Raw genomic sequence first — 12,768 nt, forward strand, 5'->3', positions numbered from 1 at the left:
CATAAAGACACAATACAGATGGAAGCAAATTTTGCAGATGGTAAAATGGATTGCCACAGTAAATTCAATAAATAGAATTTGACTAAAAAATATGCACAGAAAATAGGATCCCTTTGGGAAATTCTGAGCCATTTCTATAGGCCAAGTCCTATACATGTATGTACTGCAACTGATGTCTGTGATTATGATGTCTGTATGTCTGTTAAGTGCATTCTAAATATCTTTGGCAAGGCCATTTGAAATCAAGATAATTATTTTCTAGTGTAAAACAACAGGAAAACCAAGTAGACAAAAGGCTAATTCAAGCCACCACATCCCCCCCCCCCCAGTGGCATTTCCATTTTCAGATGCACACTTTCAAAAATAAACATTTCCAAGAAACCTTTTTTTTTATCATTGCCTGGCACTGCTGATACTGATAGTCAGAAATATATGACTGTAACTATGAAATATTCAGAGGAATCTGGAAACCATGCATTGTTAAAGACTGAAAATTGTTGAGGCATGAAAGTGATGTCAACTGCTAGCCAGAGACTAAATGCACATAAACCCTAGACTGTGAACTTTGCTTGACACCCAGCATAGCATGGATATACGATAAGGAGTGGCCTTTGTTTGCAGCACAGTATCTCATTTGTGATTGATTGCCCTCATATTACCTCTCAAACCTTCCCTATCAATAGCCCATTTCACTGGAAAAAATATGTAGCAAGTGAATCAGACATGATACATTTACTTTCACATTGAATTGAATGGAAAATTCATTCATTTCTCATTTTACACCATTTTTCTTTTTTTATTGGAAGTTCCCTGATTTTGCTTTGTCCTTTATTTTTCATTAAGTCTTCAAGATTGAAGAATATTGCATGGTATCCTTTTCCAGCGTATTGTCAGTGCACACCTGATATGCCCCTCTCACCACAGCTGTAAAACTTTGCTGCCCAGAGCTATGCGCTGGAGAAATTTCACATATCTCGTTTCGACTAACCCAGAAAAGGTGAAGTGAATGTGACTAGACCAATCTGTCAGAAATCGCCACCCTTTTATAAATCCAATTGTCAGAGGGCAGTAAAGTCGGATCTGTAGATTTGTACAATACATTCTGGCATCAAAAAATGTGTGAGGAGGAGAAGGAAGAGGAGAAGAAGAGAGAGGGTAGAGATGGAGAGGGAGAGAGAAAGATGAAGGTAGATGAGGTAGCAGAACTTGAGGAGACAAAGAAGTGGGTCCATTTTACTAGCGGCCAGATGGTTGGATTTGATCACAACAAAGACATGGGGAGAAGATATACCGGGTAGGGTCAGCTGAGGGGGTGGGGTGGGCCTGGGGGTGGGGGGTGGGGGAACACCACAACAAGGATGACACTGTCTGTCTGTGCAGACAAAGAGGTATTCATGGATTAATTACTGACGGGAGTGAGGTGGTAGGGTTGCTCTCTGAGAGGAGAGGGAAAGCACCTCGGAAACATTAGGCAATGGCAATTACTCAATAGAAAGGAAATGTGAGAAAGAGGCATTAATTTTTTTTTGTAAGAAAAAAAAGGACAAAATATGGGTAGATGCAGAAAGACAGGCAGTCAAACAGACAAGTGGACAAAATAGCACACACACACACATACACACATACCTGAAATATGCACTTATAAAGAAAGGAGCACCAGGATGTTTCATAGTCTCACAAACCGCCACTTCTCCCACTTGCTGTCTTATTGTGTTTCTGGAATCTGATATTACTTTAATTGACATCATACTGACTTAACCAAAAAATACAAATCTTCCACCGGTCTAAAAATTTGATAGAGAATGGTGTAAGAGCTCAGTCCTCTACCAGAACTTCTCCCCTATCCCATCACATCCTATCTCATAAATGCCTGTCTTCTGAGTGTGAAAGTAACCTGTAGGAATAAATCTTTTATTACAGCCATCTGATCACTGTCAAAACAGTCGAGTAACCGCGCCCTTGTCATGAAAATCTACTAAATGCTTTTCCCAGAACTGTCAAACATGCACTTTTCACACTTATGCACACTTTTATTTGCAAGAAAGGAATCAAAATAAACATGACATGGCAAAAGGAAAGATAAAAAAGAAAAAAGGATAACCTCTTTGGTAGAGTTAACAAATGCAGGTAGACACATTTATGTGAGGCTTATCACACCTTAAAAAATTGAGTGGAATGCACAACTATGTACTTTGCTGACATTATAGAGCTGGGTGAACGATGGGAAGAGTAAGTCTTTGGAACATGCGGGTGCCAGAAGTAACGACAACAGGAGAATCTCAATACAGCACTGATCACAGTCCTAACACTATGTATTCAACAGCTTCAAAAGTGCAGAGCGTCATAAAAATGGAAGTTTCTCATCACAAAACTGTGCACGAAATGCTCGTCTACAGATCGGTAGCTTTGAGGACCACCTGATGACTGGCAATAGACAATCCATACAACCATGTACGCCAGTGTTCTGCATCAGGAAGCAGTGTCTGCTTGGACTAGGACAGAGAAAACATACACACAAACAGACAAACAAAGATGTTGAACATTGCACAATGAACACTGCGTCATCCACAGCAGTGCCAGAACAGTCATGTTTGGTTTACGGCAAGAAGAGAGGATGCTGTGCAGGCGCAAATAGACAAAGACGACAGGACAAAAAAAATAAAAATAAAAATAAAAATATGCATGGAGGAAACGAAGGTATCCCTGAGGAGATGGAAAAGAATCTAACAAAGAAGACGAAGACGACGTGAATCATGCCGAAGAAGAAAAGTATGATTCACATTCATGCATGAAGTTTGGGCAAAACATATAAACAATGAGCAAAGAAAGGCACATGCCCGTCAGACAATCTTTAAATTGCGCCATGACGACAGTGAGTGGCGCATTCATTGCGCAAGATCGAGATGGAGAAAGAATTCCCCCCGAATCGGAAGCTTAGCGCCATCGTACGGAACAGCATGCGGGGAGGAAAGTGCAATATTCACGAAGAAGAAGAAGAAGAATTGCCGTCTTTACGTTGCGCAGTCTTGGAGTGGAAGGGGAGGAGCACGTAATGATGAAAAGCGGGAGGAGAGGGTGATGGGAGAAGAGGCGAGGGGAGACTGATGGATGAAGGGAAGACGGTGGATGCCTGGGAAACGGAGAGGGAGAGAGTGAGTGTGTGAGGGAGAGAGGGATTGAGTTAGAGATGGGGAGAAATTGGCACAGAAAGAGAGAGAGAGGAGGGGAAGAAGCAACGGAGAGTGCACGCGGGTACAGCGAGGGAATCCAATCAACAAAATTACAACTCATCCAGCAGACATATTATTACGACAGCCCGCGGTGGGCCCACCACATTGCCAATTGCGAGGCCATCTGCATTAAAGGGTGAGGTCACTCGAGATGGGCGACATCCGGTGGTGGACGAAGGACGAAGGCAGGTGTAATTGAGCGAATGGAGGCAGCACCTTCTCCCCATCCGTGGCAGCCTTGACTTTATTGTGATATCATCCTAAATGTAGTGTGACTGGCAAGCTAAAGCATCTGCTTTTAACATGAAAACTCCACAACCTCCGTCAATACTTGTATTCACAAATTTGTGAGGACAATTTTGAACATGTACATTTGCTCTGTACAAAGAAATGTTAAATTTAGGTGGCTAAACGGATAAACAAAACACTACTGACTTCACTTGCTTCACGCCTCCCCTGTAAGACTACAATGTTCCATATATATGTGTGTATCATTCTATGCAATCCAAGAATATCAGCCCACAAACGACATCAATCACAGAAGGCTCACATTGCAGCATGCACACCTGTTTCTCTGTTAAAGGTGTCCTCAGATTTCTGGTTTTCATATCTGTAGGGTTTGGACTTCATCTTGTAGTCCTATGCACATGTATTGCTGTAGGTTTGCACTTGATTTGTACAGGCAGTGTGAATAATCCCTAAAATCAGGGTAAATAAAACACTTTTTTACATTGATCTGGTGTGATAAGTCATGACCTTATTCCTGAATTTACACAATTTTAACATAAAGGGATGCAATGAAACTTGTAAAGCAATTGTGCATATATGTATAGTGTATATTACATACCAAGTATTTCACCTGTGGGGACACCTGGGTATATAATTACAACATACTAGTCAATGGCAGAAAGGACACACATCACGAAATGATAAGTGAGAACTAAAGGGCAGCAAGATTGCATATAAGTAACAAAACATACAAACAAAAATATTGCTATGCATGTGGTCGAATGACAAAGACAAAAGATTAAAGCTTACCGGCACCACGGGTTTAAGTACTAAGAATGAGAAAATCATTCAATTATGAGAGGGAAGCAAGTTTATAACTATCAATGTTGAAGATAATGTTTCAAAATAACAATCCAAGAAGAGTAGCATTACTTATCAAAAATCTACATGTAGCAAGATGTTCACCTCTCATTTCTTCTGTCAGCACAATATGGGCATTCGCATTAAGATGTCAGCCTCAATTACATGCAAATGTGCATGCATGCATACTCACAACCCTTTGTACACAAATACGTAATGTACATACAGGCCAGCACACAGGAACATACACACATATTGTCAGCACGCTACTCTCACATTGAATCTAGTTAGCAGTAAAATACTTTGAATGATAACATCAGGTCATTGACAGTAAAATGACCATATTGAGACACAGTTTTTCTCTTTTCTTGTAACCTCTGCCAACTCATACGGTTTACTGACAAAAAAAAGAGAGAAGAAAATGAAAAAAAAAAGAAAAAAAGAGAGAAGAAAATGAAATAAATGAGACTTTTACTGATAAAGATAATTTTATGTGCTGGTTGTAGAGAAGAAGACAAAGGAGGACAAGGATGAAAAGTAGAAGGAAAAGAAATAAAAGGAGCAGAAGAAGAAGAAGAAGAAGAAAGTGAAATAGAAGGAGAAGAAGAAGGATATGTGGAAGGAGAAGAAGAGAGAGAGAGACAGAAAAAATTCACAGCGTGTCCTACACGCATCACCATGAAAATGAATGGCGCCTTATGAATATTTCTGGCCTTGCATCTAAAATTCTGTGCAGTCATACAGTCCCTCGCTGCCTGCTACAGCCACTCACCCACGAGGGAAAAAAAAATGCTTTCAGAGCTATAGTAATTGCAAATTTTTAGTGTCTGCTAGCTATAGGGGTTCTCTTTTTCATGTGTACATGCCACACATTTTGAATGGCTCTACATGTCTGCTGTTCAACATGTATGGAGAAGTAATTTCACTTTTCTAGCATTATGAAAGCCCACTAGACTTGTCTCTTTTCAGAAAGCAGGGGGAATAATATGACCTTTGACATACGTCAATAACAAGGCCAGGGAATGTGTGCTTTTCATATGAAATGATATTTTGTGGAATTTTCTTTTATATTTTATTTATCTCATAATGCGTCTGTGATGTCATGACCTGTAGTAGCCTTCTGATCCCGCGGTCTCACCACCAAAATTTCAAAAATTCATAACTTTTGAACGGACTGTCCGATTTTCCTCAAACTTTCACTGACATGTTCTATAGATATTGCTGCATTCACTCAATCCACGTGTATGTTTGGGTTTCATTCCCCTTTAAATGTTTCATGAATTTCATCAGGGATTGCACATTCATGAAAGTGAGGATAGATTCTTTCTGTTTTTTCTACCTGGAGGATATTTATTGCTTTTCTGAGACACAAAGAGAGAGAGAAAGAGAAAGGGAGAGGGAACAAATTGGCAGATGGCCAACTTGGAAAAACCCACCAGTGCAGCCAGACAAAGAGGTTATATAGAAATAACAACCTCAACATCAATATATGCACTTTTCGGTGGTTTTATTTTGCTTCTATTTTTATCAAAGTGAGTGGTAGATTGTCCATTCTGTTCCAGCTCAGACTGCCTTGTATTGTGTGTGATAGGAATGAGTTTGGGGTGGGGTGGGGGGGGGGGGGGGGGGGGGGGGGGGGGGGGGAGAGGCACACGGGAGAAGAGATAAAAATTGGCTTGGTGCTTAAGTGCAATCGCTGCCTGAAATTTAATAAATCTACACAATTTGCAATGTCTGATTTCATGTGGGTGTAAAGTCTACTTTCATTTACATTTTCATTCTTTTCGTTCCTCCGTCTCTCTCTCTCCCATTCAGCCGTAAGCGACTAATCTGTGTGTTGTAAGGCTACTAGCATGAAAGGAAAGATGGATTGCTGTTAATATCACTCAATGTCATAGTGATTACAGTCGAGACAGACACTTTGTTCATTCCAGCAAAACAGGTGAAATCGGTCCGCATGACTAATAGCAGCTAATCAATGGACCCTTTCCCCTACCCCCCCCCCCCCCCCCCCAATATACACCCACATATTCTGTTATAGAAGTCCTTCAATACAACAAGTTGTGATTAGTCTGAGTGGATCTACTATACTGGGTGAGATGGTGCCAAAAGAAGGTTGTATAAATGCAGAGTGTACGCACAGCGCCAATTATTGCTTGTGAGAGCTCCTGATATGTGTGTGTGTGTGTCTGTCTGTCTATGTGTGTGGATGTGGGTGTGTGTGTGGGTGTGTGTGTGTGTGTGAGTGTGTGTGTGTGTGTGTGTGTGTGTGCGTAGAGAGAGAGAGAGAGAGAGAGAGAGAGAGAGAGGGAGGATGTCACATAATATACTCTTATATTTAAAGTTCAACTATTCCAGCAAATGTTATTCACCATCTAATTTCAAATGATCACTGTTACCCAACTTTTCTCAACAGTGTAAGGCATGTGATACCAGCCTAAGTTGTTGTTGTTGTTTTTTCTTATCCTTTAATCCTCAATAAAAAAAAACATAAAGAGCAGACAGGTCTACCCCGGTCTACCCTGATACCAACCGATTTAGTGCTGGTACCATTCTCACTGAAGATTGTTTCATTAACTCAGGTAAAGAGATGAGGCTGTCTACGCAATTTAAAAAAGAAAAAAAAGGAGAAGGCCTATGCAATGGGAAACAATGACTGAAAACTGCAAAAGCTGGACTTCAGGCAGCCATTCATATAAACTTTTATGAGGCAAATGTCACACTGAAGTCGACCTTTTCATCAGTTGACCGTCCAAGAAACGGATCTTCTTCTTCCTGCCACACTGACTATGAAAGACGCTGGGGATGTTATAAAAATATGGTTATGATTTATAAACATTTCTGCATTGGCAATTGCAATGAAGAACTACTCCATTATTTACTCCCCCGTTGCCAAGTCTGCCATCAGATAAGTTATACAACCCTGTTCTTATCAGCTCTCTGCAAAACAGCTCGTCTGACAAAAGAGATTACTGGTGATTAGTCAATATTGACTGTCTTTGTCTCTGGCACAGTCCCAGTCTCAATAATTCATGTATGGCCATATGGAAAAATGATATGAGTTTAAAGACTCCACCCTCTTTTTGGTACACATTGATGTCTTATTTGTACTTTGATAAATGTCATGCATCAAACATACGTTATGTCATCAACATTCGCAGGTGTACATTTTTTCCCTTCCTTTTTGATTTGATCTATTTCTGCTTAATTCTGTTACATCAGATATGATTGTGTACAAGTCATTTATGACAAACAGTATATCGACACATAGTTTTTAGTACAAAACAAAACAAGTACAAACAGCTTAGGGAACTTAAACAAAGTTCTGTGTGTGTTCAAATTGGGTTCTCATTTCACAATGAGCTAATTTCCCAAAATTGCAACTTTCTCTGAGTATCTTAATTTTAATAAAGCAGCAGATAGGTAACAACAAATCAGCTGTTAGCATTTGAAGTAGTTGCTGTGGTAACTGCCGACTTGCCGACTTGTGAAAACTGCCAGCCTCCTTTGTACGAGAAGGACCCAAATCACCAGATTGTCTCCTGGTGTGTGTGTGTTGAATACAACACAGTCATAAAGATTAAAGGTCCATTATACCTTTGGGAGCAGTGATTTAAAAAATGTTCAAGATATCACATTTGATGCATATGGTTTATGTGTAGGTCTGTTGTATCACAAAACATCCTACCATATAAAATTTTTGCAATAAAGCCTAAAATATAAGGAGATATCAGTATTTTTCTTAATAAACCATAACTGTTGATGGTTTAGTCTGGAAGCATTCTTATCATAACGATTGTCCACATTTTGTGTATTTAACAATGATTAACATCGATTATACGGATTCATATTATCACAGTGGTTGTTTCTATCCCTAACTCACATTTTAGAATTATTTTGAAGCACTAATGCTGGATTTTTGTTTGATCTGCAAATGGTAAATTATGCCTTCAAACGAATATCAGTCAGCTATCTAAAAGGGGCAAGAGGAAATTCCTGGTTCAACAAAGAGTCCCAGTTCCTTGTTTCCAGCTGCATCCACATGTGAATAAAGTTCATGATCTGATGTCTAGCATAGCTGGTAATTAACCCCAAAACTGCCGAGGGTATTCAAGTATTTCTAATTTTGGGGCCTCTCAAATTTTTGGAAATTAATCAAAAATATTACGTTTCTAGTATTCATTAATTCATGCTATACACTATCTTGAAGAAGTCAGATGAATTCATACCTTTTCTTTAACAAAACCTTATTTCGTGATTGAAAACTTGAGCAAAGAAAATGGGATTTCATCGGGATTCGAACCTGAGACCTCTGAATTGCTAGCTAAGTGCTCTATTGACTGAGCTGTAGAAAGACCTAGTACAGTGCTCATCCCAGAAACTCTTATGATATATATCAACTATTATTTCAATATCTTATGCCAAATGTAAAATTTTGTATTGGAAAATACCATCATTCCCCCCCCCCCCCCAAAAAAAAAAATAGATTTTTCCAATTTTACGATTAGGTTTTCTAAATTCTTTACTATTGTGCAGATTAGTATCTTAGGAAACAAAATCTACAGAAATTTCTAGATGTTTATCTCTGCCCACTGCAAAGATATCTACATAATTGTGAAAATTGTCTGCAATGTCAGTGCAGTCCATTATGATTATTTTTCTGTGGTACTTCGAGCAAAAACGCCTATTTTGACATCACTTGTGCTCTATGAAATTTCTTTTTCATGATTAAACTCATTTTTCTGCATTACTTTGATGAAAATGAATATGTTCCAGTCTTCATATTATGAGATTTCACCAAAATGTCAGCTAATTAAATATCATCAAAAAGGTACAAAATGTCCCCTTTTGGCCACTAAAGTGGCCCGCAGCAGTTTATGGGTTAATCTTACGCACATGCAGTAGTAGAACTAGTTACCCGACATATTTCCCCACTCTTTAGGTGACTTTCTCTGCACGTAGGCCATCCACTTGGAACAAATCGAGGCCTTCAAGCATGGGACACTGAAGGAAACTGGAGATTCAACTCTCCTCTGATACTTTAGAAAGCATGTTGAGTTCAAGTAGAGTTGAGTTGACTAGACTCCAGACAGAAGCCCACGGGTTGACATACAAAGTGGGTTCTTGACCCTCACAAAGTCACGTCATTAGGGGCGGGATAGAGGTGGGGCAGGACCTTGGCCAAGGGCTGCGACCAAACCCACGTAGGCAACGACTGAACAAAGATTTGTGAGGGTACTTCCCATTGTGCCACTCATGGGGGAAAAAGAAACACAACAGACACACAAAAAGGTTAAAGGGACGCAGTCCTCACGAAATTAAAAAAAAATATGTTGTTGTTGGTACCTCCAATGAACTACTTTCATAAAAAAAAAACTTTCAAATTACCAAATAAGCTCGTACATTTCGGTTAAAAAAGTGTGACTCTGCAAATGAGCAAGTCTTGGCGGTGAGTCATACGTCATCGATGCACAACTCTTTCCAGCGGTGTTCTGCTCGTCATCCCTAGTTATTTATAAATACATGTTTACTATTTATTTTTATATTAATTGTCTATATAAATAAGCTTGAAATATTTTGTTTGAAATAACAAAACCACATATTGTCACATTTTATGAAAAAATCAGATATGATCATTTTGAACACTTAAATTGGTTTTCTGAGGCACGGCTGTCAACTTGAGAGTAGGGCATCAATGACGTTGCACCTTTTAGCAGGCTCTTACACGATCGCTTGCAGGAATTATTTTTTAAAAATCGCGTACGGAGACAATTTTTGATGTCCACGCGTATAAATTGGTGAAAGGTTATATTTTTTACTCTTCTTAATTATCAGTACAGTGAAAATCTCAGGACTGCTTCCCTTTAAAACACAGAGAGTCAATTCATACCCCCCCCCCCCTCCTCCACCAGCCAGCCTGGATCCACCCTTTAACCTAACACCAAAACGTGAAAGCCATAAAACTGTGAGCACAGTGCAAGGGCTCAGAAAATATGGTGTGACATTGTGTGGGTGTGTTTGTGGGTGTGTGCCTGCAATATACCAGCAACTTCTGGGAGATTCAACAAGAGTAGGGAGAGAAAGAGAGAGAGAGAGAGAGAGGTGTTACACGTTAGCTTAGCAGCAACCGATGGATGAGGATACTGTAAAACCAAAAATGTTCAGTGAATAAAGCTTTTGCAAAGGAGCCAAGATTCACTAAAGCAAAATGCATGTGAAAAGTTCATGTCCACAGAATGCATTGAATGCCACTAGCAATTCACACATATTTCATGCTGCGAAAAAGGCCGTCGGCTCCAATTCTCAAAAGTTTCATGCCACGAAACGTTACTTGTTTACAGTATTTGGAAGAAAAGGAAACATGGGTTTACCAGTTTATATATTTTGCAAAAATCTGAATGACAACTAATCTATGGCTGGCATAATCGCAGATAAAGCATTTTCCAGTATGTGTTCTTTGTGGTTCTGGTCCATGAGATACTCTAAAACTTTGGAATATCCCAGCAAACTATAGTGAAAAGCTTCTCATGAATCAAAAAGAATATTGACTCTGAGAAAAACAGTGTACTCATACAAGTCACACTTTCAAAGTTCCATCAAAAGTGGACACACAGAATGAGAGGAAGCTGTGGAACATCAAATAGATTATACTGATTATTATTATTATTATTATTATTATTACTACTACTATTATTATTATTATCATTATTATTATCATCATTATTATTATTATCATTATTATTATTATTATTATTATTATTATTATTATTATTATTATTATTATTATTATCATTATTATTATTATCATTATTATTATTATTATTATTATTATTATTATCATTATTATTATTATTATTATTATTATTATTATTATTATTATTATTATTATTATTACTAGTAGTAGTAGTAGCAGTAGTAGAAGTAGTAGTAGTATCATTATCATTATTGTCATTACTTTGTTAAACACATCCATATATAGTGATAATGTCATTGACACTGCATCACAGCTATCCTACTGACTTGTATATGAAAATATAAAATATCACATTTTTTGGTTAAACAAATAGTACCAATAACCCCTTGTTCTGTAAAGCTCATCACTGTTCCATTACTACAATCCTACAATCATTAGAGATGAATGATGACTTGTATCTCTGTATCCCAAATTTTTTTTTTTTTTTTAATTTAAAAAAAGTAGGGGGGGGGGGGATTTGGAGCTTTGTATGTGATGAGTGAAAGACTAAGATTAGGTCATACTACCGTCGTCTGTTGAAATGGGCATATGCCACCGGAAGCAATTTTGATATTTCAAAAAATACAAACAAAAACATAAAGCAAACTCAAACAAAATATTTTCATTATGAAATGCTGTCATTGTCTTAATATGGTAACATTTTGATGGAACGCCAGCCATTTTTGTCTGTCTGATCTTACTCTATTATTAATTTTATCTGTAGTATGGAGTGGGGCTGCACTTTAGGATGCTGATTATATGTCAGTTAATGAGGCTGTACTCTCACATCCTTTCTGAACAGACATATGCATAAATTAATAAATGAATAGATGTGACCACGCTTCACAAAACCATCAACAATTCTAGTTAAGGGCAAATTCTTTAAGAGCATATTCTAAGCTTCATAATGATGAGAGACTTTTCTAACTTATCTGAGTGTTGGAAATAAAGGACACACTCTGGAAAGTGTTTACTGATAAAATAGGCTTTGAAGATTAGGGCCTATTCAAGCACTTAACTAATCTCTGTAGCAACCACTATGAAGGGATTATCGGATTAAGCTGAAAATTGGCACACTCTATTAGCACATTCTATTCATGACTAATACTATCTCTCAAAGCAGTGGCATCATCCTTTCAAAAGTCATTAGAGTGTGTAAAGGGTTTTAAAGAAGTGAAAAGAGACTTCTACATATTAATTGCCCTATTCTACAAAAAATTGATTGATAAAACTGCAAAAATTGCAATTTCCCATTAGTTTTATGATCCAAATTTTTCAATATATGTAGAAAAAGGAATGGCACATGCTCTTCCAGAAAGTATAATACCTTGAGACTGACTAGGTTGATCCATTTCAACTATTTTGAGTTTTCACGTAAACTCGGGTCATGCAACTTTTTGTTAAAGTTGTGAAACACAGTAACAAATCATTCAACAATTAAATGAATGAATTAAAATGAATTTATAAATTTATATCTGATAACGATTATTCAAAATAATAATAATAATAAAACAAACAAACAAACAAACAAACTTCAAATGCCAGACAATCAGCATGAGGGTCAACAGTGATAGTTATGGCTGGGAGGTGTGAAAGTGGAAAGACTAGCAAAGTTCCATGAAAAGAAAAGAAAAAATCATGTGCTGATTGATCACACTGATGCTGTTCTGTGGATCACTGTGAGACAAAGGAAAGCCCTTAAACACAGAAGTCTCT

This window comes from Diadema antillarum, unplaced genomic scaffold (assembly GCF_040938485.1).
Source record: "Diadema antillarum isolate AM-2024a unplaced genomic scaffold, OU_Dant_1.0 scf00000159, whole genome shotgun sequence".
Lineage (NCBI taxonomy): Eukaryota > Metazoa > Echinodermata > Echinoidea > Diadematoida > Diadematidae > Diadema > Diadema antillarum.